Source organism: Jaculus jaculus, chromosome 1 (assembly GCF_020740685.1).
Source record: "Jaculus jaculus isolate mJacJac1 chromosome 1, mJacJac1.mat.Y.cur, whole genome shotgun sequence".
Classification (NCBI taxonomy): Eukaryota; Metazoa; Chordata; class Mammalia; order Rodentia; family Dipodidae; genus Jaculus; species Jaculus jaculus.
This window is the reverse complement of record NC_059102.1, coordinates 307937666-307963241: the sequence shown is the minus strand read 5'-3', so window position 1 is coordinate 307963241 and position 25576 is coordinate 307937666. Positions and strand designations below refer to the sequence as shown.

The window sequence follows — 25576 nt, the reverse complement described above, 5'->3', positions numbered from 1 at the left end:
TAGAGAGCCTGTTCAAAAGAAATGTGACTCCTCATTGTCTAGGAAATCCCAGAACTACAACAGAACTTGACCTTGGGCAGAATGCCAAGGTAGGGAGAGATCTAGAGTGGAAATAGGAAGGCAAGCTAGATTTGGGGGAGCTTTGGACAGGGATGCAATGCAGCTGTCACTGCCTTGTGTAGGTTTGATGTAGCACCGAGCATGGCTGGGTGGAGAGGGGTAGAGCTGGGTTCGGATCCTGCTCCACTCCTGCAGCTGTGTGACATTGGAAAGATTACTCGACATTTCAAGTGTTAGCTTTATGTATGGTGCTAATAATCCTGTCACTTTCCACGGATTTCGAGGTATTATTACTATTTACTACAATAATTTACCTCCTATGGTACACAGTCATCTATTTTAATTGATAATATTGATAAGTCCATCCTAGAGATAATTGTGCTTAAATATCATTTCCTAAAGTGAAAGAAATATGGGAGATCTAAGGAGTTATAATGTTATAATGTAGTTAGCTTCATGTTGCTAGAACAAAACTCTAAACAAAAAGTAGTTTATGGAAGGAAAGGTTTATTCCAGCTTACAGTTTAATTAATTTTATTTTAAAGATGTTGTATTTATTTATTTATGTAATTTTTTGAGAGAGAGAAAGAGAAAGGGGCACATACACACACACACACACACACACACACAGAAAGAGAGAGAGAGAGAGAGAGAGAGAGAGAAAGGTGGGCCAGGGCCTCTAGCTACTGCAAACAAACTCTACACATGTGCTACCTTGTGCATCTGACTTCCTTAGGTCCTGGGGAATCAAAAAACCTGGTTCCTTAGGCTTTGCAAGCAAGCTCTTTAGCTGCTAAACCATCTCTCCAGGCAAGCTTACAGATTTTTTTTTAAAAAATATATATTTTTGTTTTTCAAGGTAGGGTCTCACTCTAGCCCAGGCTGACCTGGTATTCACTATGGAGTCTCAGGGTGGCCTTGAACTCACAGCAATCCTCCTCCCTCTGCCTCCCAAGTGCTGGGATTAAAGGCATGCACCACCATGCCTGGCTAAAAAAATATTTTATTTGTTTATTTGAGAGAGGCAGATAGATACATAGAGGAAGAGAGAGAGTGAGAATGGACATGGCAGGGCCTCTAGCTACTACAAATGAGGTCCAGATGCATGTACCACCTTGTGCATCTGGCTTGCATGGGAACTGGGGAGTCTAACCTGGGTCCTGAGGCGTCACAGGCAAGCACTTGAACTGCTAAGCCATCTCTCCAGCCCTCTCAGTTTTGAGGGAAACCTTCATTGTGACAGGGAGAAACATGGCATGAGCAGGAAATTGGCACACATTTTCTGAGTGGAAGGAATATCATGACTGAGCTTGGAGCTGGGCTAATAAACTTTAAGATCCACCCCTCATGCCACATTTCCTCCAGTAAGCTTCCACCTCCCAAATTGCCACCAGCTGGGATCAAACACTGAAAGTATAGGAGACCTTGGGAGACATCCCCAAACCAAATGTAGTAGAGGGATTTTCTGTTATGTTTCAAACAAGGGAGCTCTTTGCTGATTCCTGTTCATTCCTACCCTTTTTGTCCACATGGACGGTCTGCAGTTGCTCATGGGCAAAGTTTCCTTCAGCTTTCTACTGTCCCAACTTTGTATGGTCCTGACTTCTGCTGAGTCCACGTCGCAGCTGGCCAGGGATTTAGAAGACCACACTCAGCTCAACTGCAGAGAGAGACCTACTATCCTTCAACATTCTTGGGACCCAAGTTATCTTCCTCTAAAGCAAACTTAGCCCTATAGCATTTTAAAAACAAGGCATCCCTTTTCCCAGGAGAGAGATTCTCACTGTAGTGTTTGGCAGGTTCCTGCCATCACTTGGGGGTTAGCAGGAGACAAACGAAAGCTGTGAATTGGGCTTGTTTCTAGAACCAGTCTTGCTTTCAAGGTTTTGCTTACCTGGGGACCACCTGAGTGTCTGACTTCCAGGCTCCTTGGTTCTTGGGTGGTGTTTGGTGAACATTCTGGATGATGTTAGTTGTCCAAAGGACTTGGAAAAACATGGAGACAAGACAAAGGCTCCAAAGGGCAACTGGCTCCTGGTGATTTGACCAGGACCTGGGAATCACTGTCCTAAAGAAAGTGATGTTTTCCCAGCGCTTCTCTAGGACCAAAGAGCTCCACAGCATTTGCTGGAGCTCAGATGATTGCTGTTTGTTTTGTCTTTGTTATTAACCCTTCTGTGGCCAGCCACCTCAGCTTGTGTAATGTTTCAAAAGAAACTTCTAGGGATCTTGTCAGTTTTTTTAAATTATTTTTTTCTTGTAATTAAATTTTTTTTTTTTTAATTTGAGACAGAGGGAGAGAAAGAGAGAGAGAAAGGGTGCACCGGGGCCTTTAGCCATTGCAAATGAACACCAGACATGTGCTCCAACCTGTGCATCTGGCTTACATTGGTACTGGGGAATTGAACCTGGGTCCTTAGGCTTTGCAGGCAAATGCCTTAACCGCCAAACCATCTCTTCAGCCCAACATTACTTTTTCAAAACATTTAACAATTTATTTTATTTTATTTCTTTGAGGGAGAGAAAACGGGGGGTGGGGGAGAGAAAGAAGGAAAGAGAGAAAGAGAAGAGAGAAAGAGAGAACAGGCACATCAGGGCCTCCAGCCACTGTAAACAAACTCCAGACCCATGTGCCACCTTGTGCATCTGGGTACGTGGGACCTGGAGAATCGAACCTGCGTTCTTAGGCTTTGTAGGCATGCACCTTAACTACTAAACCATCTCTCCAGCCCTTTTGTAATTTTTTTTTTTAATGAGAGAAAGAGAGTGAGAGAGAACTGGCATGCCAGGGCTTCCAGGCACTGCAATGGAACTCCAGATGTGTGCGCCCCCTTGTGTGCATGTGGGACCTTGAGTTCTGATGTCATTTTGAGCATCTGGCTTACATGGGACCTAGAGACTCAAAATTGAGTCCTTAGGCTTTGCAGACAAGTGCCTTAACCACTGAGAAGTCTCTCTCTCTAGCCCTAGATTTTATTATTTTTAATTAATTAATTAATTTGCCAGAAGAGGGGGGGGGAATGGATGCACTAGCACCTCCGGCCACTGAGAATGGATTCCAGACACATGCTCCACATTGCGTTTACACATTGTGGGTCCTGGTGAACCAAAGCCAGGTTCTTAGGTTTTTCAAGCAAGTACCTTCTTGCCTGATCTTGCTGTTTATTTATTTATTTATTTTTAATATTTTTACTCTTACTAATTTGTTTTTTTCTTTTTTTTTAAAATTAAGAATATACTTTGTATGGTCACATCATGTGTTGATCCCATCTTTTCCATCCTTCCTGCCTCCATTCCACTGGGGATCCTCCTCAGTGGGGTTGCTAGTATTCCCCATGGGGTTTTGGATTATGAGTTATGGGAACAGCAGTCAGTTATTGCAGGTGGTGGGGAATGTCTCTGGATATGCCATCCCAACCCATGGCTCTTACAGTCTTTCCACACCATTTACACAAAATTCCATGAGCCTTAGTGGGTATGTTTTAAGTCTACTTCAGTGTTGAGCTCTCGGGAGTCTCTGGATTTCTGTTTTGGTAGGTGTTGAGTATCCTCAGAGCCTGTCTCCTTCACCCTGACTCTGATTGTCAGGCTCACCATGGAAGCAGCTCTTTTGCTCATTTCACCAATTCCTCTGTGGCTTCACCTGGGCCTTGGATGACGTGTGAGGGGTGATTTATCTCCTAGGGTCTTACTTCCTCTGATATTACCTCAGGACCTGAAGTGTGGTAGGAGGCTGCTACCTTAACTGGAAGCCCCAATCTTGTTGTTGGTATTATTATTGGTTTTTCAAGGTAGGGTTTCACTGTAGCCCAGGCTAACCTGGAATTCACTATGTAGTCTCAGGGTGGCTTTGAAATCACGGGGATCCTCTTACCTCTGCCTCCCAAGCTTTGACATGAGCAATAAAATATGTTTTACTCATTTTGTATTTTGTTTTATTTCTTTACTGCAGAATGATTTTCATAAATCTTCCCCAGATGACCAAAATGGTCTGTAGGTGACAGTGTGTTAGAGAATCTCTCCAATGACAGTCACCATAACTGCAGACATTTCTTTTGCTAATCCACTCATTAAACAAATGCTTATGTGCAGGAGCTCTGGCAGGTGCTAATTACATAGTGGCACAAAACACAGAGACAATGTTTCTATTTTTTGCAGAGGTTTGCAATGCTAGGCTCAGTAGATCTCTATAGACGCTGTCAATATGAGAAAAGGCATATGTTAATTAAATCCCCACATCAACAAACTTATAATTGGAAAAGTGTCTAGGGCCATAATAATTCAGCAGTAGTAGGGGAATTTGACTCTGTTACAGGTCTGGCCCAGCTTCTCTTACTATGTGATCATTGACCCGAGGTTCATAGCTAGGCAGAAGGAAGTACTTTCCAGGTAGTACAAGAAAGGCCTGTCATTGGAAGATCTACAAAGAGCTAAGGAAACATTGAGGTGGTAAATTGATGAGGTTTGATGCTGACATGGCTGTGGGAAGTAGCAGGGAGATGATGTCAAGATAGTTTCCAGGTTTATGCTTACCTACCCAGTTGGTGGTATACTTGGGTGGTGTCGTTCAAGAAGTTAGAGACACTGAAAGAAGAAGGCTCATCTGTTTTCTTGTGGGGGTTGTGGGAAGGTAGTTGATTTTGCTTTAATTCATCATACCTTTAAGATGTCTCACGGAGTTACTAAGAAGTCCTCCTGCCAGTGGCCATGGGATGAGGGGTACCTGGGCTTGAACAGGCAACTAGATCATGCGGCAATGGAGGCAGTGAGGATGTTTTTACCAGGGTTAGAGGGAGAGAGTCTAGGAGAGGGCTAATCATGGCTATGTGAGGATGAGCCTGGAGGAGTCCTAGCATTTGCAACACAGGGAGAGAAGGGGGCGCCAGTAAATAGAAGGATAAAGGAAGCTCACTTTTCTCATGGGAGAAGTCTAGTTGTTAAAAGTCAACCAGGAGAAACCCATTATCAAAATGGGAGTTTGTGTGTGTGTGTGTGTGTGTGTGAGAGAGAGAGAGAGAGAGAGAGAGAGAGAGAGAAGAGAGAATGATAAATGATGTTTAATGCCATGTCCCAAGTGGTGATGTGACATTGTCACAAAATATTTTGCTGAGTCAGTGGCAAAACATAGCTACTAGCTGGGGCACAGAATTCTTGGTTTGTAGCAGGCTAATGTGGTTTGGTTTGGGCTTCTCTCTTGACACTTCCAACCCAAGGAAGTGATAGCTCAATGAGCTTGAGAGATCTGGGCACTTGTTCAGAGACTCTGTTAGGACCTAGAAGGGCTCCTGTCTGGGAAAGTTCACCTCTAACATTCCCTCCTACCAGCTGGCCATGCAGTACCCACCAGGTTGTGTGTCCAGGCTTGGTCTTAAATGGAAGGAGATGACAAGGCCAGTGCTTATTTTTTTTTCTTTCTATTTTCCTCAACAGAATCAGCCATATAGAATTTGTATCTTAATTCCCATGAGTCAGCTCTCTCTAATGAAAGATTTTAGCATGGTGGAGCAATGTTTGTGGAACGTTCTGCAGAATATGAAGTGACAGCTGCCTCTTCTCAGACACCCTGATTCCAGCTGCACTAGCAATTTGGGTCCCAGAAAGTTCTCAGACAGGAAGCAGTTATGCTATAGACAGCAGCAACAGAAATACGATTCCATTAGAATGCATTTAGATCCTATGATAGTGTTAGATAAATTATGTAATTATATAATGGTGGTTGGAAAGGACTATTTCCATTTTTTATGCATCCACTTGTAGGGTCTTTGTTTGTGCTGAAATCAGTTTAATAAATACCAATTGAATATTTATTATGTACAATCCCCTGTGTAAGAGACAAAGATTAACAAAACATGATCCATATTATCAGAGTGCTGAGGGATGGATGGATGCACATAAACAATGTAAGAGTTTTCATAATATAGAAAAACCAAAACAGTAATAAGGAGGCTGTTAGAGGTGTGTGTGTGTGTGCGTGTGTAAGGATGAGACAAACAGAGTCAGGGCAAGAGCTAGAATCGGCAGATGTCCACACAGTAAATGACTGTCAGACTGGATCCTGAAGCACAGGCAGGAGTTACCAAGCAAAGACGTGTGGAGCAGACAAAGCAAAGCGCAGAGCACTGCACTTCGGGGTAGGGAATGTCCTCTTGCGTAGTTGAGATTTGTTTTCTAGGTGGTAAGAGCCACTGATGGAATTTGGACTGGAGTGCTCCAGGGAATTGGTTCTGCTCAGTACAGGGGAAAGAGAGAGAGAGAGAGGGACAGAGAGAGAGAGAGAGAGAGAGAGAGAGAGAGAGAGAGAGAGAGAGAAGGAGATAGAGGGGGAGGAGAGAGCTGCTGCTGCAAAACGCTCGGTGCGAATTCATGAGCTAGAAGGAGAGAAGGAACAAGGTAGCTGTCAGAAAGAAGATGAGAAGCTGCAGGGGAAAGACAGAGGACAAAAGAAGTCAGATGTGCAGTTGAGGCTGGAGTGGTGGCTCCCCCTAAGTCCCAGCACTGGGAGAAGGCTGGAGTGGTGGCTCACCCTGGAATCCCAGCACTGGAAGGCTGAGGCAGAAGGATTACTATAAGTTCTAGGCCAACCAGGGTGATAGAGTGAAACCCTGTCTCAAAAATCATAAAGAAAAGACAGCAAACAAACCAAACAAATCCACACATTGGTAGAGGGAGATCAGAGGTTGTCCTGTATGTATCTAAGAGTGTTTATCTCCTCTCTACCCTTGTCTCTTTGTCATCTATATCTAAAGCTTGTGAAAAACAATCTCCCTAGCAAATGTTTATTCTGGTGCTTTCTCTGCAAATATTCCCTTCAGGACGACCTATTCAGAATAACCCATTATCAACCACGACTCCTCCAGTACACCAAGTGTTACGCCCTGTGGATAGAACTCTGTGAGCCCAGGCAGGCCTACGACAGCAAAGAAAAAAGCCCTGGCCCAGAATTATTTTTGGAGCACAGCAGTGGCAAAATACAGTGCTGTACTATATCAGGGAAATGAAAAGCGGGGAGGGGAAGGACACATGGAAAAGACAGCGGGCATAAAAATGAGCTGCAGGGAACCAGATCAGCATATAAATGGAGAGAGCTGGCCCCACTGGAATCCTTCATCCTGACAGGCCAGAGGCACAGGCTGCCCACCTTTCTGAAGAATCGCTGCACTGTGCGGGGGAGGAGCCTGGCAGCCCAGGTCTGCCAAAGACAAATGCTTCTCCGCAGGCAGCGAGGGAGAGCTCTGCAGCAAGGTGAGCCTGGAGCGCGGAGGCCCTGTGCAGAGGGGAGGGAAGGACGAAGGATGGACGGCTGTGCTGGGATTCATGCCTCCCCAGCAGAGCCCTGGGCAGCCTCCCCACGCTCCTGTGCTGCTCAGGGCCCTGGCGAGAGAGCTCAACTCTAACTGCTCCTCCCTTCTTCCTCCCTCCCTCCTTTCTTCTCTTACCTCTTGCTCACTGGGTGTCAGTGTGAGTTGGCAAAACACTTTTTTTTTGTTGTTGTTGGGAGTGAGGTAAACCCAGTGTGACTTCTGCCTGGGCCTCTTAGATGTGTGACCTTGCATGAGCTTAAGTAGGCCTCACTCACTTTCCCTCGCTTTCCTTGTCTAGAGAATCTCCTTGAGAAGACTGAATCACACGGGAACACACAGATGACATGTGCCCTTCATTCACAGCAGATGCTCCGTGGTAGCCCTCTTCCCCTCGAGCCACGGTCCAGGCCTTGCTCCTGCAGATTTCCTGTGATTTTTATAATTAATCGCTGTCTCACCCAAGGTGGCACGAGCAGCTTGCCTCTGCCACTGGGACAGGTGAACATGGAGCCCTTGCAGGCTTCACCAGAGAGAGGCAGAGCCCGTGAGGCCAGCGAGGCTGTCAGCATGTGGAAACTCATGTCCAGACACACTTGCCCAGTGCCAGAGACTATGAAGTATGTTTGCAGAGCTAGTTAGCATAGGAACTCTGAAGACCTTTTAATATGGATGTGAAAGTGACCCCCAGAAGGGATAGATTATAAGGTATGAAGCTCAGAAACAGGTCTGAAACCCTACGCATGGTTTGTATTTCAGAGCCCATGGAGGACTCTGACATGTGACCTTGACATTCTGTGCCAATGTACTTCCAAAGATGGTTGTGTCTGCATGGTAGAAACATCTCAAACTGAATTAAGTGGGTATGGGCAAAGAAAAGCTAGCATTTATTGTTGTTTTTACTTAGCATTAGTTTGTGCCAGGCCCTCCCTATGCCCAACTAGCATTAAAGCACAGTAATCTTTGTTATGATCTGAGGAAGGTCAGTAGTATGAGGTATGGTTTATAGTTGAAAGGATATGTTCTCTGGATGGCAACCCAAGATTGCACTGGGAAGTCTAGGCTCAAATCTGGGAACTTTCTGACTGTCCAGCCTTCACAGAATGCTACAAGAACCAAGTATTGCTCTCAGAACTTTCTGCCATAACTTTGTAGAAAGTACTGAGTACCCTGGTAGAAATTAGTGACTAGTAAACCACAGGAAAGAGGCTAAAAGTCCAAGTTGGAAAAAAAAAAGTCAGTTTCCTGATTTATGCTGCAGGCTGGCAGGCGTTCCATATGGTAAACAATGGACAAACAGAGTTTCCCTCAGGGTGTTAGTTACCTTGGTGCCAGTGTGACACCTGACAGAGCAATGTAGAAGGAGGAAGGGTTTATTTTTGCTCATGGTTTCAGAGGTTCTGTCCACTGTGCTGAAGACAGCCTGGGGGAGCAGAGCACAGCAGAGCGGCCAGCACAACTCCACGCACTCACCTCCAGTGACCTACTGCCTCCAGCCTCGTCCTCCTTCCCAAAGTTTCCAGAACCTCCGCATTGTTGAAACCAGATGAGGCAGGCGGAGAACTGGCAAGGGGAGGCGTACCTGTCGCATTTCAAATTCGGGGTCCGTGCTCCAGTTCTTCCCCTTGCTGGCTCCTCACTGAATCACTCATTTCTCAAAGCTGGGTTGACTTCACCGTCAACGTTCCAAGGGCTTGTGACAGTGTAATAAAGCCCCGAACGTGAGAACTGCACATGTGTCAGGTGATCCTGGACATGGAGCTCTATTGCGGTTGAGGCATCGGGTATTTATTTATTTTTTTTAAATTTTTTTTAAATTTATTTATTTGAAAGCAGCAGACACAGAGAGAAAGACAGATAGAGGGAGAGAGAGAGAATGGGCGCGCCAGGGCTTCCAGCCTCTGCAAACGAACTCCAGACGCGTGCGCCCCCTTGTGCATCTGGCTAACGTGGGACCTGGGGAACCGAGCCTCGAACCGGGGTCCATAGGCTTCATAGGCGAGCGCTTAACCGCTATGCCATCTCTCCAGCCCGGGTATTTATTTTTTAAACTGTATAGCCTGAAAAATAATTCCTATTGAAAATATACCCAACACTACGTGGCTCACAGACTGGCGTCTGTACTCAGAATGCTGCTGGCTCCAAGAACAGTCCTGAATACGAGGAGTGACTGGCAGAATGGTCTCCTGCACGCGGAGGGAGGGAGGCAGAGGGAGAGGGGCGAGGGTGGAGGCCCTCGTCATTGCTCAGGGCAGCATGGGTGCCAGAGAGGGGCTCAGGCAGCACTTGACGGCTTCCATTCCCAGCATGGGGCTGCTCATGACATTTCCTCACTTCACTTGGCTGGCATTCGCAGGGTGGCATGGAGGCCACCTGAGGTAGTAAAGAGGAGTGGTAGGAACAGAAACAAAACAAGACAAAAACCAAAAGACAAACAAAACAAGGAAGAAGGAGAGCAAGGAAAGAAGGAAAGAAGGAAGAGAGTAAGAGAGAGAGAGAAAGAGAGAAAAAAGCCAAAACACCATAGCTAGATGTCATTCTGCCATGGACTAGTAGACTCTTTGTTTAGGTCCTTGGGTGATTCTAATTCTATACTGGGAGCACATACGACCTGTTAACCTGGCAATGCGGGCTGCTAGGTCTAATTCACACTTGGGCGGATGGAGGTTGGTGAGGGGCCGGTGGACCGTGCTATTGGGCTGGTCCTGTTCTTTGCTCAGGGTGAGGGCTTCTTTCTTGGAGCTGGGTTGGTCCTGACCTTGTTAGCCGTGGGGATCTGTGGCCAAACTAAACTTTCTGCTGATGTCAGGAAAATATTTTGTAAACACTGGATCTTCTTGCCTTTGAGTGCCTTGGAGGGGAGGATTGATGGGCCACAGAGGAGAAGACATTACTCCTTCAAAACTTGACATCTCACATGGTAAGAGAGGCTTTTAGCTATGAAGACTTGGGTAAGTCTTGAGCTTTTACTCTAGCACTTAACCAACCTCAGAAAGCTGCTGTAGGGTCTGGACCTATCTAAGAAAGTCTGATTCCAGAATACTGAGGCAAAGGATGATTCCTGCTGCTACCCTCAACCACAGGACTTTGGTGGTATTGCTGGCCAGTTTTAACATTCTCTGAAACTTCACCCAGTCCCTTCAGTATCTGAAGTCTTGTAGTCCATGGCCCTCCCTCACACCTTGGGCTGGCTTGCTTTCTCTCTCTCTTTGTTCTTTCTTATTTTGAGACGGAGTCTTACTAAACTATTGAATATGGCCTTGAACTTTGTAACCTAGACTGGCCTTGAATTTGTGATCCCCCTACTTCAGCCTCCTGAGTATCTGGAATTACAGACCTGTAACACCAAGCCCAGCTGGAATCTTTCCAACAGAGAATTCCATGAAGTGTTGACATTAGTCAGGTGTTGTCACTTGAAATTCATTTATTCATGCAACAAATATTTATTGAGTAGTAGCAGGTACTGGAATAAAGGCTGAGAAAAATCAGAAGCTATTTCTGTACTTTCCCATCTTAATTCTCAGTGGGAAAGCTAGAGGTTATCGAAATCATCATGCCAACAAATGTAACATTGCAATGGTGACAAGTGTATGTCAAATGTATCATGCTGAAACAAAAGATTTCCCCACTGCAGAACTCAGGGGAGAACGGCGGCTGGGGTGGAGGTGGGAAAGCGGCTCAGAGTGTGAAGGCTGGGGCAGGGTGAGGTTTATGTGGAGCCAGCCACCTGCTCTGTGTTCTCAGCCAAGCTAATGGGGCTTTGTTTTATTCCGAGAGCAGTGGTAGATCACCAGAAGAGTTTTATATAGTTAAAATGTGGTGGAGTTTTTTTGTTTGTTTTTTCTTTTTCTCATTCTTTCTTTCCTTTTTTTTTTTTTTTTTGAGACAAGGCTTTTCTATGTAGTTTGGGCTGGCCTTGAACTCACAGGCGTCCTGTTTTGCCCACCCTAGGGCTGGCATTGTAGGTGGAAGTTACCATGTTGAGCTAAACTGTGATTTAAAAGGTCTAGTATGGTGTGAGCATGCAAAATATATTGAAGGAATTTACTGGGAAGGAGGGTAGATCATGATATTATTTGCATCTTGTATTGCAGTTCAAAACAACAAAAAGAATGAAAAGCCCAAAGTCTGTAAATCGAAGGCTGGTGAGGAAACGGATGTAGAGCCAATAGGCAAGACCTTAACACTGAATGGGGCTGGCTGACCCGTCAGAGGGACCATGAGTCCATCATTCACTGCGGGCTGTACCTTGACCTTGCTCAGGACTGTCCAAGGATTTTCCAGATTGGTGCTACATCCCTGTCCCAAAGTCAGAGAAACTCCTGAGGCATGTAGTTCAGGATTTAAACCCTCTTCTCCTATATCCCATGCATGCCAGCCAAAGGGAAAAGAACAATAGTAGACACATTTGCTTTTGAGGGTCCATGTTGCCCTGGGATCCACGTCTGCAAGAGGATGCTATCTCTCAGGAAAGTCTACAGCTTTCTTTTGCCTCCCCCGCATCCTCCTAAGTCTCCCCAGGCCAGTGAAGATCTGTCCCATTTCTAAAGATTTCTACAAAGAGAGCCTCCCCCATCTTTCATTTCCTGCATTCTCTGTGATTAGAGTCTTCTGCCTTGCTTTCTTGTGCCTGTAGCTAAAGCTCAGAATCCAGGGCCTCTGAGAGGCTCAGGGCTCAGACGTTGGGATGCTGAGTGTATTGCACGTACCCTCCATCTAGAAATCTGACAAGGAGTGATAGGCTGAGCTGTGGAGAGCTGGTTCCTTCGGTTGCTGCAGAAACCAAATTGAGCTGGATTTAGCAGTAAATTATAGGGTACAAACAGAGATGGAGTTAAACATTTGTCTACCGTGGCCTTTTTCCCTTTTCTTTTCAAATTATGCCTTCCCAGCAATTGGCAGCAACACCCATGAAGAGAAATAGAGGCAGCAGAACACTCTGTGACCAAGCAGTGGGGACTGTAGTGGTTTACTGACGGCAAGGACTTAGATTTCCACAGACGCATGATTACTGCCCAGCCATCTCCCTCTGCTCTAGGGCCTGTCAATCAAGGAGTGTATCAGGGAAGAGAGCACAGAGAATTTAGAGCTGTGGTTTTCAAGACAGTTGCTACTAGCCTTGCATGACTATTAGACACTTGTGATGTGGCTTGTTCAAGTTAAGATACGCTCTCAGAGCAAAACACATGCCACATTTCAAAGACAGTATGATTAAAACATGTATGATATCTCATAGTTTAAAATATTTATTGCATATTAACTCAACTATACTTTAGGTCTATTCAGTTAAATACAATAGGGCATTAAAATAATTTCTTTTTATTTCTTTTTACTATTTGTAATGTTACCAGACAATTTCAGATCCCATATGTGGCTTACATGGTAGTTCTATGGAACCATGCTGGTTCAGAGACTATTGTTTGAAGGCTGGGCTGCTTTTCCATTGCCTGTGGAGAGACTTGAGGTGCTTTATTGGTAAAATGGAGGTAATGATCCTGACATCCTCTTTAGCTTCCTCACAACTTGATTCTGAGGAACACTGCTATCATCTATTCTGCAGGGTTCTTTTGAGATTTTTTTCTTTTTTTAATAGACAGCACAGCTGTTTTAATTTTTTTGTGTATTTATTAGAAGGAGAGAGAGAGAGAGAGATTGAGAATGGGCTCACCAGGGCCTCTAGCCACTGCAAAAGAACTCTAGATGCATGCCACCATGTGCATCTGGCTTACGTGGGGCCTGGAGAATTGAACCTGGGTCCTTAGGCTTCTCAGGCAAGTGCCTCAATTGCTAAGCCATTTCTCTAGCCCCTGAAATTCTTTCTTTATGGCCAAGGTTTTCCCAGCTGCCCAAGTGTTGGTAGAGGATAACTTACAGCTGAGTGACTCTCCAGAAAGTGCTCACTGTGGCACATCCAAGCTGAGCTGAGTTCTTCAGGGTGAATCTGAAAGCCATGAGTGGTTTACCCAGTATGGAGCACAAGCAGTACCAGAGGTCACAGGAAGCTACATGCAAGCGGCTCAGAGCCCTGTCACCCCCTTTCTTCCACAGACTTACAAATATAGCTTCCATGGAGACTGTCTTATGAACAGCTTGTAGAGGAAGAAAAGGTCACATTTGTGTCACAGATAGCTTGGTGTTATTAGTCCATTTTCCATTGCTCTAACAAGATCCCTTAGGCTAGAGGCTTTATAAAGAGAAGAGGCTTATTTAGCTCACTGTTTTAGGAGCTGTAAGTTCAAACAGCGTTGCAAAGGCTCCCTGGCTGTATTGCCTCATGGCAGCTGGTATCATGGCAGGAGCATGCATTGAGCAGGAGAAATGATGAAAAGATAGGGAAGCTGAGCGCAAAGAGGGGCCAGTCTTGCTCTTTCACAACAACTCCTGTGGGAGCCAACCAGAATTCCATGAGATCTTCCACACAGGACCAAGGTACTTGTCTCCCAGCTGCCGGGAATTTTGGCTGCTAATGGCACACATCTGAGGACCTCTTTAACCATTACTGCCATCTAGGCCAGAGTGATGGCCAAGTGGCTAAAGGCGCTTGGTTTCAAAGCCCAATGGCCTGGGTTTGATTCCCCAGTACACACATGAAGCTAGATGCACCATGTGGTGCATGCATCTAGAGTTCACTTGCAGTGGAAGAGGCCCAAGACAACTTTGTAGGACATTCTAGCCCCTGAGCTTCCTGAAGATCTAACTTCTCTCTTTGTCCAATCTTTTCTGTCCTGAGCTATTGTTCTTATCAGCAACCCCCCATCCTTCCTGTATGTCCATCTGTCTCATGCGTTTTCTAGACAACCCAACAGTGATATTGGCAGTGTGTTACAAGGCAACACTGAGCTTGGCTGCAGAAGCTCTGAGTTCTATGTGGGATGGGAGAACTTTATACATGGTCTGACAAGCCCAGGCTCTTCATATGGAAAATGGGGACAATGGAGACATTGGGGACAGGGTTTGGATCGGGTGATATTGTATCACTTCTGACTAATTGTGCATACCTGTAAGGTAGATTGAGAAGGATCAGTATTACATGAAAAGTTTGCAGAGGCCCTTGAAATCCTTTAGGTGCCCTCTACTTTACATATCTGGATACTAATGGTTAGGGGGTTAAGTGGTTCCCATGGAGTTGACATACTTAAAAGTGGATGCATTGGGATTTGACTCCAATGATGAAAAGTCTAAGTATCTAACATCAATGAGAAGGGAATTTGAACATTGGTCAGAGGTCTTGATCAACCACCTGTTTCCACTGTATGGCCCTGGGTTCTATTCAGTGAGTAGAACAGGAAGTCACTGCAGTGGTGACAGGTTCATTTACCTCACATTGCAGAAATTTCATCTTTTTTTTTTTTTTTTTCTTCGAGGTAGGGTCTCACTGTAGCTCAGGCTGACCTGGAATTCACTATGTATTTTCAGGGTGGCCTCAAACTAACAGTGATCCTCCTACCTCTGCCTCCCAAGGGCTGGGATTAAAGGTGTGTGCCACCACGCCTGGCACATCCTTTGTCTTAAGACAGTGGTTTCCAACCTTAAATGTGCAGATGAAAATCATCCAAGCTCGTGTGTGTGTGTGAGTGTGTGTACATTTTTTCTCAATAGGCCCAGAGTGGGGCTAAAGATTTTACATTTTATAAAGGGAAGAGAAAGGAAGGGAGGAGGATACTTAATAGGTTAATATTGTATATATGTAATTACAATGATTGTATGATGGAGAATGGAATTTCAAATGGGAAAGTGTGGGGGTGGGGAGGGAGGGGATTACCATGGGATATATTTTATAATCATGGAAAATGTTAATAAAAATAAAAAAAAAGATTTTACATTTTAACATATTTATAGATATTGGTGCTCCTCATTCATTGATTGATTACATATTGAATAGCAAAATAGATGATCACTCTTAAAGTGCATTAGAGATACCTGGGAACTTACTGAAAATACTATCATTGCTTCAGATTGGGGACTATGGAAGCAGGCATCTCCAATTTAACAAACAATAAAGTATTTGAAGTATGCACCCATGTTGGAGAACCATGAACATCTGCACCCATGATTAAAGCTGAACAGGCAGCTCATGAATGCTGCATGAAGAAGAGGCGCAGTTGAGGGTGGCTGTCATGGACAACACTGCCATGCATCCACGTGGGCTTGGATTTATGACCATGGAACGAAACCCTTGGATTTTAAAAAGTCAGGGAGGCTAAGAGGGTTGTAGTATAATTAAAGCAATCAAAGGATAAAAATAGCTCTTGGTTGTACACAAGAATTAGATGGTCAGACCCTTAGCAGCTAACTCCTCATTGCTGGGACACCAATCCAAAAGCTGCTTATGGAAGAAAGGGATTTACTTCAGACTTACAGTTTTTAGGGGAAGCTTTATCATGGTGGAGAAAGCTGACTCATTTCATTATATATCCACAGCAGAGAGAGAAAATCAGGTAGAACAACTAGCCCTCCACATCCAGTGGGTTACACTCAAGGTCACCCAGTGACACATTTCTTCCAGCAGGCCTCTACCTCCAAAATTCTTTACCAGTTGGGGACTAAGTAGGAAGTTTAAACAGAAATACTAGAGGCTATGGGGAGCATTTATATTCAAATCAGCAGAAGACCCTATTGCTGAAGACATCAAATGTCTTGGTTGTGGGGCATAGAGAAATCAAGGTGGAACTGAGCTGGAGGTTTCCTCCCTGCAGGCTAGCCTTCATAGCACCAGAAAGTGCTGAGGGAGGAGAGTCATCAACAGTCTTACTTAGTTGTAGACCCTAGACCCTGGATGCTATACTATTGACTTTCCAGACAAGATGTGTCCACCGGTGCAATAGAGGCATAACTGTTATGGGGGAAACCAATCTCCTTCTAATTGGATTTGAAATCTGCTCTGGAGGAGAGAATTCATGTCTGATTAAGTCAACCTGGTCAAAAGCCCCTGGCTAGGGAGGTCATAGGCCTTAGTGGAGAAGATACTACTGTTATTTTACTAAATGAACGTATTGTTCCCAAGAAACTGCCTTCTAAATATTTATGCTTATGCCCATAGGTGAGTGCTGCTCTTAGCTTTGAACAGAGAAGCTTCTATTTGAAGAGTGGAAGTTACTACAGAAACTCATAGCAGTGCATGTGCTGAGAAGAAGTGACTGTTGCATGCTCAGCCCTAAGTGGGCTGTCTATTTCACAGAGAACATTGTGCAGGAGGGGCTAGAGAGCTAGAGGAAGGGGAGGGGTGTTTTGGAATGCTGTCTTTCATGGCTCTTATACTCATGAATTCATAGCTGCTGTGATTGGGACTGTCAACGTTCTGTCATGGATGAAGGAGGAAGTCTTGAAGTCTCTCCCTACCCTGAGGAGTTACTGGCAGTTAGGGGTTGCTGGGGGAGGGGGAAACAGTGTCTTCAGTGGTGTAACTGCTAGTAAGTTGTCAATACTCTGGTAAAAAGCCCCTCACCCATATGCATGCAAGCAACCCTAATTAAACTCACTGAGTCACAAAAATAGACATGAAAGTAGAATGGGGACTAGTTGGGAAAGGAAGGAGTTCAGCCGGAGTGGGAAGGAGAAAAGAGAAGGTAAAGGAAGGTGGTTATGATCAAATATGTTGTACAGATGTATGAAACTGCCAAATAAAACTTCAAAATGGCCATTTGAAAACATGTGATTTCTTATAACATACATTTTCAAAGTAGTTCTAGCATTCCTAATAATTTCAGTTCTTTATCTCCATCTAAACTGGTTGGATTTCTGCAGTGGTTTAAATGTATGGCCCCATAGACTCAGGTTTGAATCTTGAGTCTCCAGTGGGCAGGTCTCTACTGGGGAAGAGGTATGCCATTGGGAGTGGATCTTGAGTCCAGTTCTAAATGTGTATGAAAAGCCAGTTTTTGAGCTCTGGTGGTTTTGTGGTGCTGGCTGTTGGTGACGTCTATCTGCTTGGATTTATGAAAGTGAGCCATCTTCTTCCACCACTGATATCCTGGAAATTTGTAAGCCTGAAATAAACTCTTTTCATTTCTGTTCAGGTGCTTGTCCAGCAGAGTGGAGCTGACCGCAACAGTAATTTGGTGCCCAAAAGTGGGGCTGTTCCTGCCATGAACCTAGTCATGTTGATTTTGGCCTTTTGTAACTTGTGTGCTGGATGAACATGGAAGGACTTGGCTCTTTGGGCTGTAGAAGCTTCACAGTACAGAAGCAAAGTTCTACAGGCTATTTTAATGTGAGTTTGAAAATACTAAATGTGGAGAGAATTGTGTATTGTGATGGCTCGGCTTGTAAACTTTCAAAGGGGAAGGAGAGATAGCAGAGAACTTTGTTGGAACTGAGCCACTGGCATAAAGGCTGATTGCATTCTTCTGTCTGTGTCCAGAGGATTTGAAGCTGGCTACATTTAAAAGTAATGAACTGGTGTGCTTGGTGGAAGGTATATAGAACAGATAGTTATGAAAGATATGCATTTTATCACAGGAAAATTTAAGCAAATTTAAAGTTACTGGTACAAATTAGGTTTATGTTACTAAAGCTGCAATTGTAATTTGATTCCCACCACTAAGTGTGGGCTAACTGCTTTGTACTATGACAATAGAAAAGATGCCTGAGGGTAAAATCCACCCAGAGAAAGGTTCAATAAGTAGGAATGCAAATTCTTTTACAAGGAAGAGACTTAAAGGAAGAATTCTAAAGGTGTGTGCTGCTCTTCAAGGCCAAGATTCATTTCATCCTTGGATTCACAAATTGGGTGAACTGCTGCTCACCTGGTATTGGTTTTGGAAGTGGCCATAAATTGCATATGGTTCCAGAAGTTTCTGCTGAGAGGCAACAATGAGCAGCAGGGATATGTTACTGTTTGGAGGGCAAATAAGGCCATTGTATGGAGCTGTGAAGATGGACTATAGTTTGCAATGTAGACCCAAAGATATTTTGGATATTCCAGGACTTTAAAACAGTTACCATGGAGCTCTGTTGCCTTGGGATGAACGTTATCCTGGGGTTCCTCAACTCAGCTGGAAGGATGGAATTAGCAAATCCAGAGACCATCATCACTGGTTATGGATGTTGGTCTTGAACTGTAGATGTTTGATGTTTACCTGATGGTTATTGATTTGTATTGGTCCAGCCTCTTCTTGTTATGCCTTATTGCAGTGTAAATGTTTACTATGTGCCATTATGTTTTGGAAGTATATAACTTCTTTTGATTTTACAGGACTCACAGTTAAGAGATAGCCTTAAATTTTAGATGAGACTTGGGACTTTGAAACAGTCTTAAAGTTGGTAAAGCTTATGGTGACACTTTGAAGTTGGACTGAATACAATTTGCATTGTGATATGGTCATGAGTCTATGGAGGTCAGGGGTGGAATGTAGTAGTTTAAATATGTGGCTCCATAGACTCAGGCTTGAATCTTGAGAGTCTGAAGTGGGTGGAACCCTAATGGGGAAGAGGTATGTTACTGGGGAGTGGATCTTGAGTCTAGCCCTAAGGTGTGTGAAAAGCCAGTTTTTGAGCTGTGGTAGTTTTGTGGTACAGGCTACTGGTGGTTTCTCTTTGCTTGGATCTATGAAAGTGAGCCAGCTTCTTCTGCCATTGATAGTGTTCCCCTGGAATTTGTAAGCCTGAAATAAACCCCTCTACTCCTATAAACTGTTTCTGGTTGGAAGTTTGTCTAGCAACATGGAACTGACTACAGCAATGTCTCTGGTTGCTTATGACTTACACATGAAACCATCCTGGGGTTGTTATGGTTCTGGCAGTGGCTGGAGGCCCTGGCATGCCCATTCTCTCTTTCCCTCTCTCTGCCTTTTTCTCTCTCTCTCAAATAAATATATATAAATAAACAAAATAAAGTCTTTTTAAAAAAGATAAAACTCAGGAGGCTAAGGCAAGAGGACTGTGAGTTTGAGACCAGCCTGAGCAACTTAGTGGCCCCTGTCTCAAAAGTAAAGAAGGGGGAAAAAAGAAAGTCAACCCTTAAAATAAATAATAAGAGGTGGGTGGAGAGGGAGGCAGTGAAGGGCAAAGAAGATGCCAGAAAGGAGCTAGAATGCTGTGTGCTTTTCAGTCAATCTTGGGGGTATAGGATCCCTAGGAGGCCAATAGGTGCTATGAAAGGGGATTTGATTTTTGGGGCCATTGAAAAGAAAATACGATGTGGCCAGCAAAATCTTCAGATGCTAACTGGAAGGAAGCCATTTGAAATGCTGCAATGGTTAATTAGATATTATCCTTCTTTTCAAGGGATGTGGCCTTATTAGAGGAGACAAGATTTGTATATAAAAGTCCCCAGTACAAAACATAATATAGAAGGACAAGACCCTAGTTGGGACCAGCATGGGTGAGGTCAGCAAAGTTGCAGTGAAGAAAATTCTGCTGCAACATTTTCATTGTAGGCAAAGAGAAAAAGAAAATTTGAAGTGCATGAATTCCATTTGATGTGGGAAAAGTCTGTGTCAAATAAAATGGGGTTTCTGTGTGACCCTGGCCATTTTTTTTTCCCTTGCAGGTCCTCAGCTGAACTAACAGGAAGGAAAAGACATGTGAGAGCCACTGGTTTACAGTCTGCCCCAGAGCGTCAGTACCAATTTTATAGGAGCCATCTTTCCCCTCATTGTGGTGTTCCAATATCTGTAGGCACTTAAGCAACCTCAAAGTAAGAGCACTGAGGGTTTGAAAAGCAAGGCTCTGCAGGCAGAGAGGACGCAGAGACAGCAGGTGGCGCTCTTCTCTTGAAACACTAAACTGCAAACTAAGGGCTTGGCAGTCTTCAGGAATCCAGGGGACCAGGGCAAAAGTAGGTGATCAGAACTTCAGGCCAGATAGTCACATCCTTTGACCTAAACATATGAAACTGTAGTAGGGCTTGTTCTGCAGCACAGATGACGGTGTTTAGGAACAGCAACCTTTCCATGATCTTAGCCTAAGTGATTGCTTTTACCGAGAATGAATCTCCAGTTAAAAACACTGGCTTTAACTTCCTGGATTGTAACAGAGAAAAGTTGCACAGCCTCTGTGTAGGATAAGCATATTTGCCGCGCATCACATGGGAAGGCGAGAGGCCCAGGGTCTCCCATATTGAGTGAGATTATGTCTTCTGGGAAATATAAGGAAGGTAAAATTCTGGGGAAATCTACCTGCAACAGCTGAGCTTTATCTGAGAGATCCTGCAACGTCTCTGGTGGGAAGCATCTGACATTGAGTCTGCTTTGGAGGCAAATTCAGAGAAGCAAACATCTCCTAGTGATTTCAAAATGATTTCAAACTGAGGGGAAAAGATCACAGGAATGGAATTCATGAAGCTAGTAATGTCATTAATTGACCATGTGACTTTGGGAAGGTAACTTATCTGTGGTCTTCAGTCTCATTTTGTTTATCAACAGTAATTAATTTCTAATGTTGCTTCCAGTACTACATAACAGTATGTTTATCTGTGGGAGGGGAGGGGGCGGAGAGAGAGAAATAGAGGAAGGGGGTGCTATCAATACTGAGTAGGATTTGGGGGAGGCATTTGTATCAGGCAGATAGAAATGAGTATGAGGAGACTCCTTCACTTTAATTTCCATCTCCACTATAGATGCTTATGGTGACCACTGGGGAAAGACAAGACCCTTCATCAACCCGATACTGACACCAGCATCATGATCAGTATGTATGTGTCTGTGACCTGCATTTAGTAGGCACAAGACTTGTACTCCGTCTAAGAAGCCCCAGATTTTCTAACTGGATGGAGGCAACTGCAAACCAAATTCCAATGGAGAAAATGTGAGTGAGCTCTTCTTTTGATCCTGGGGACGCTGGCAGGAAAGGTTTAGTAGAGGTCAAAGGAGAGGAGACAAAAGTGACAAGGGTGGTGACCAGAAGATTGGGGGGATGTGCAACTTTATATACTCTTACCTAAGGGTATGGTCATCCATCCACCATTGTCGTCTCTCATCAAATGTTACTGGAGCACCTGGAACACCTGCTACATGCCCGACAGGTGTGAGGGAAGCTGGTGGAACTCTAAACAGCTTGCTGTCAAGTCACTGTCTATGAAGAGAAAACAGAGCCTATATTTTCCTTTCGGCTTAATCAAGACAGTTCCCCAAGGTGGCGTGCTCCAAGGGCTCTCCTTCTTTCTCACTTCTTAGCTAGACAGTCAGCCATGATGCTTGCCCGACTGAGGGAGATGACTTTGCACTTATTTAGCCCTGGTATCCAGATGGCGGCTAGGATGCCTCATGGAGGATTTTCTTTGTCAGCAATGCGTTCTGATTTCTTAACTGATGCCTGTAGGCACCAGGCACCAGGCACTGTGAAGAAATCAGAGGCAGCTCAGCGAAACACACGCATCAGCACCGGGCTATAAATACTCCAATCTACAGTGATGCTTGGCCCCGATGCATCTGCAGTGCTGCAGGTAGATGCTGCCAGGGGGTCCCTGGGCACAGCCTCTGTTGCTTAGAGACCCACCAAGCATTATGGGTCCACGCTAGGCCTGAGCTGCAAACTGCAGGGCAAGCTGCTGACTCATCACTGCAGCCATGTTGCCTTTAGCAACAGGAGCAGCAGGGGGTGGGTGGGGGAAGGGACTCTTTCTTCTTTTAGAGAAAAAGACGACACAGATACTCCCGAATGGGAACCTAATAGCTGCTGAAAGTAAACATCTTCATCAGAATTTGGGGGCAGGCATTTATTTTTAATTAGCTTCTTGTAAGGATTCAGCCACTTTGGAGGAGCTATTTAATCAGCCAGTGTGCCCGCACTAATCCCCTATCCTGTGCCTAGCACTTATGTGTGCTTAGATAATAAGGGGAAATGAGAAGTGAAAGATGGTTTTTACCCAGGTGGAGGTAATTACCGAGGCTCACTCTATGTCACACATTCTATTTGAATTATTGTATGTAGTTTCACAAAAGCACTGTAAAATAAGTCCATTGTTTCTGATTTATTCTACTGTAAGTTTGGGAGCTGGGACTTGAACTCATGACTGTTCTGGTGTTTGGGAAGCAGAACTGACAGAGGCGCCCATCACAAGTGGAGAATAATGCAAGATGACACATTGTTAGAGGCTAAATCACGCTGTTACTCTAATACGGTGAGTCCAGAGTTGATTGACCTCCATCCATCCACTCGCAGACATGCTAATGCTCACACAGATACTGAGCTAGTGGGGAGGTATGTTTAGAAAGCTGAGGTTCAAGCTGAGCCCTTGTAAGTCCAAGAAATGGAGCTATGGGTAATGGAATTGAAGCAGCTTCAGGTAGCCTGGGGGCCTTAAGCCACAATGTGCCTAGCATGGCTCTGGTTGCTAAGAAAAATGTAAGTAAACATATTTTTGTCCCTTGGGAATTTAGTTGGCTTGTATTTACTTGAACAATTCATTCATCTGGGAGCAACTAGCAAAATGGGTGGGGAAGGAGGAGGAGGCATTAAGAAAGTAAGAAGGGATGATCCTGTTCAGTTCTGAGGGTTGACCTTTGAGTTAACAAGGAGTCCTTGGGCCTTTTCACCAGATGATGTTAATGGCTGGTGCGTGTGTGTGTGTGTGTGTGTGTGTGTGTGTGTGTGTGTGTACGCGCAGAGAGGCACATGCCAGAGAATACATGTGGAAGTCAGAGGACAACCTTGGTGTCAGTCTTTTGTGGTCACACCTGCATGGTGGGGCTGGACAGAGCAACCTGAGCTCCTCTGTTTTCCAGAATGGAGGATGATCTCCCACAGCTGTGTGACTTCAGGGAAGCTGATCAGGATGTCTTTGCCTCTTGCTGGGTGATCTCTTGCTTCAGGGGATACATGAGGAAGTATTTTTCAGGCACTCACTTAGACCTGTGGACTTAGATTATGCAGTGTCTCCTCCTTTCCAGTTTTCCTCTGTGCAGAAAATTGACACTCATCTGATTCTACTTGGATTTTACCAGTAGTTACTGCTTTGGTTCCATATCAGGGATTCTGTAAACTTCATCCAGGTGGCTGAGGTATAATGAGGTTTTCGGAAGTGTAAAAATTGTAAGGCAGACAAAGAGATGATAAAATCGAAAGATATTTTCTTGGACAAAATTCCTTTGGTAGAGTTTAAGCAAAGAATCAGGTAAGTCTGGGCAGACTTCTGGACAGAATCAGAAATGCAAGGCAAATCAGAGTTCTGGTAACCATGGAGAGGGCAGTGTTAACCACAGCTACGCGGAAATAAACTTACTGCCTCGTCTGAGAGACTAGTTCTGGTACAATTCCATGGAGATTGAATAACCGATGGGGCGAAGGGGTGGTTGTGGGAGAGGCAGAATGGATCAAGAAGAAAATCCGAGTTGAGAGAAGAATAGCCAGAGGCAACTGATAACCACCCTGAGCTAAAGAGAATACTGATGGCTGAGTATATCCAGTTAATAAATGGTGGCTTTGAATTCTCTATGCCTATTCTGCACAGAAGACTTTGGGCCACAGGTTGAGGCAAAATATGCAGGGGAGGTGAGGGCCCAGTCACTTTCTACTTCAAAGAGAAGCCACCTTCACTCATGCGTGAGTGTGAGTGAAGTGTGCTGGTGGGTGTGTGGAGAAGCCTTCTTCTTGGGCCTCTGTTAGGTCTATTTGGTTAGGAAGGAATGATGTCTATATCTCCTGGTGGCTAACAACTGGCTCTGGGAAATGGGCTAGAAATTAACATTTTACAAAACTGTAATTTCTGCAGAGCAGGGTTCTGTCCCATTTGTATCATAATCCTTAGTTTCTATAAGAATGCCCACTGAATCACAGTAAGTCAATTACATATGTTTATTGAGCCATTTTAAACAATTTAACAATTTGCACTTTGGGATTAGATATGTAGATGAGACAAGATCTAAGAAAATTGTGGAGGGGTGGGGGAGAAGGATCGGTAGATAAAGTGCTTGCAGCTCAGGGTAGAGTACCCAAATTCAACCCTTGGGCCCCATGTGAAAAGCCAGAAGTCGTGGCCTACTTCTGTAATCCCCGAGAATTATGTTTTAGTTCTTAAAAATATATCTTATTTTAATCAGCTAATTATTAATCATTTCTTGGATTTTTTTTTTTTTTTGAGACAAGGTCTCATTTTGTAGTCTATGCGGGCCTCAAACTCAAAGCAGTCCTCCTGCCCCAGCTTCCTGATTGCTGGGATTACAGGCATGAGCAACCAGCAAAATTATTTCTTAGGTCATAACATATGAGTGGACTCCTGATGATTCTTGAGAAAACAAGGCTGAAAATTATGAAGGACAAATTATACCCCCAAGCAGAAAAGAAATTAAGTTCCTTTAAGAGAATGTATGAAGATTTTGTTTTCCCTAAGGACGGCATGATTATAAAGAGAATTGCTGGAGAGATGTTTTCTCAGATGATGCAGTGTTGGTTAGGTGGGAAAGGACAGCTTATGCTGAAGAGATGTGGTCCAGGCAGAGACCTGTGAGGTTGGAATGGGGTTTGGTGATGGGAAAGAGTCTGGAGAGGGCTCAGTGGTGGGGTAGTCTGACTCCATTTTCCCTTTAGATAGCTAACGTTGGACACAGTGTAGAAGAAAAGGAGAAGAAAAGATGGGACGCAGCAGGACCAGCCAGGAACGAACCACCAGCCATATCCCGAGTCAGACAGGATAAGAACCTGGGCCGGGCAGCGTCAGCCCGCAGGGAGAGGAGTCGGCCTCACATAACAGTAGTTACATGGCTGGGTTTCTAAATTCGCTCGGTCAGCAGAGAAGAGAAGGAGTCTTGGGAGACAGCATTTAGAGCTTGTTGTCGGTGCAAGTGACAATATTCTTTGAAGTGTTTGTATCTTAAAAACTCCCCCCATGGGCTGGAGAGATGGCTTAGCGGTTAAGCGCTTGCCTGTGAAGCTTAAGGACCCTGATTCAAGGCTCGGTTCCCCAGGTCCCACGTTAGCCAGATGCACAAGGGGGCGCACGCGTCTGGAGTTCGTTTGCAGAGGCTGGAAGCCCTGGCGCGCCCATTCTCTCTCTCTCCCTCTCTCTGTCTTTCTCTCTGTGTCTGTCGCTCTCAAATAAATAAATAAAAAAAAAATTAAAAACACTCCCCCAAATTTTTACCTCTTGCATAACACTATAATGTGCAATTCTGTGAAAATAACATGCCAAACCAGTGACAAGACTTTCCAGCAGAAAACTGGACGCCTGACTGGAGGAAAATGAACAATGGTTGTGTATGACTTCCTGTGCTCCTGGCAAGGGCTGCCCCTGAGAAGCACGTGTGTCGTCCGTGACCTGGCATCCTCCTCTCCTTTAATCT

General features: G+C 44.6%; 1 long non-coding RNA gene across 1 annotated transcript in view; it reads left to right on the top strand.

The window, feature by feature from the left end:
- The first annotated feature begins 7204 nt into the window (after positions 1–7204).
- The window catches only part of LOC123457651, a 103090-nt gene continuing 84718 nt past the window's right edge, over positions 7205–25576 (top strand). Inside the window, exons 1-3 of the long non-coding RNA XR_006635096.1 lie at positions 7205–7302; positions 19849–19916; positions 20917–21104. This is a non-coding gene — a long non-coding RNA (uncharacterized LOC123457651). The remainder of the gene's footprint in view (positions 7303–19848; positions 19917–20916; positions 21105–25576) is intronic.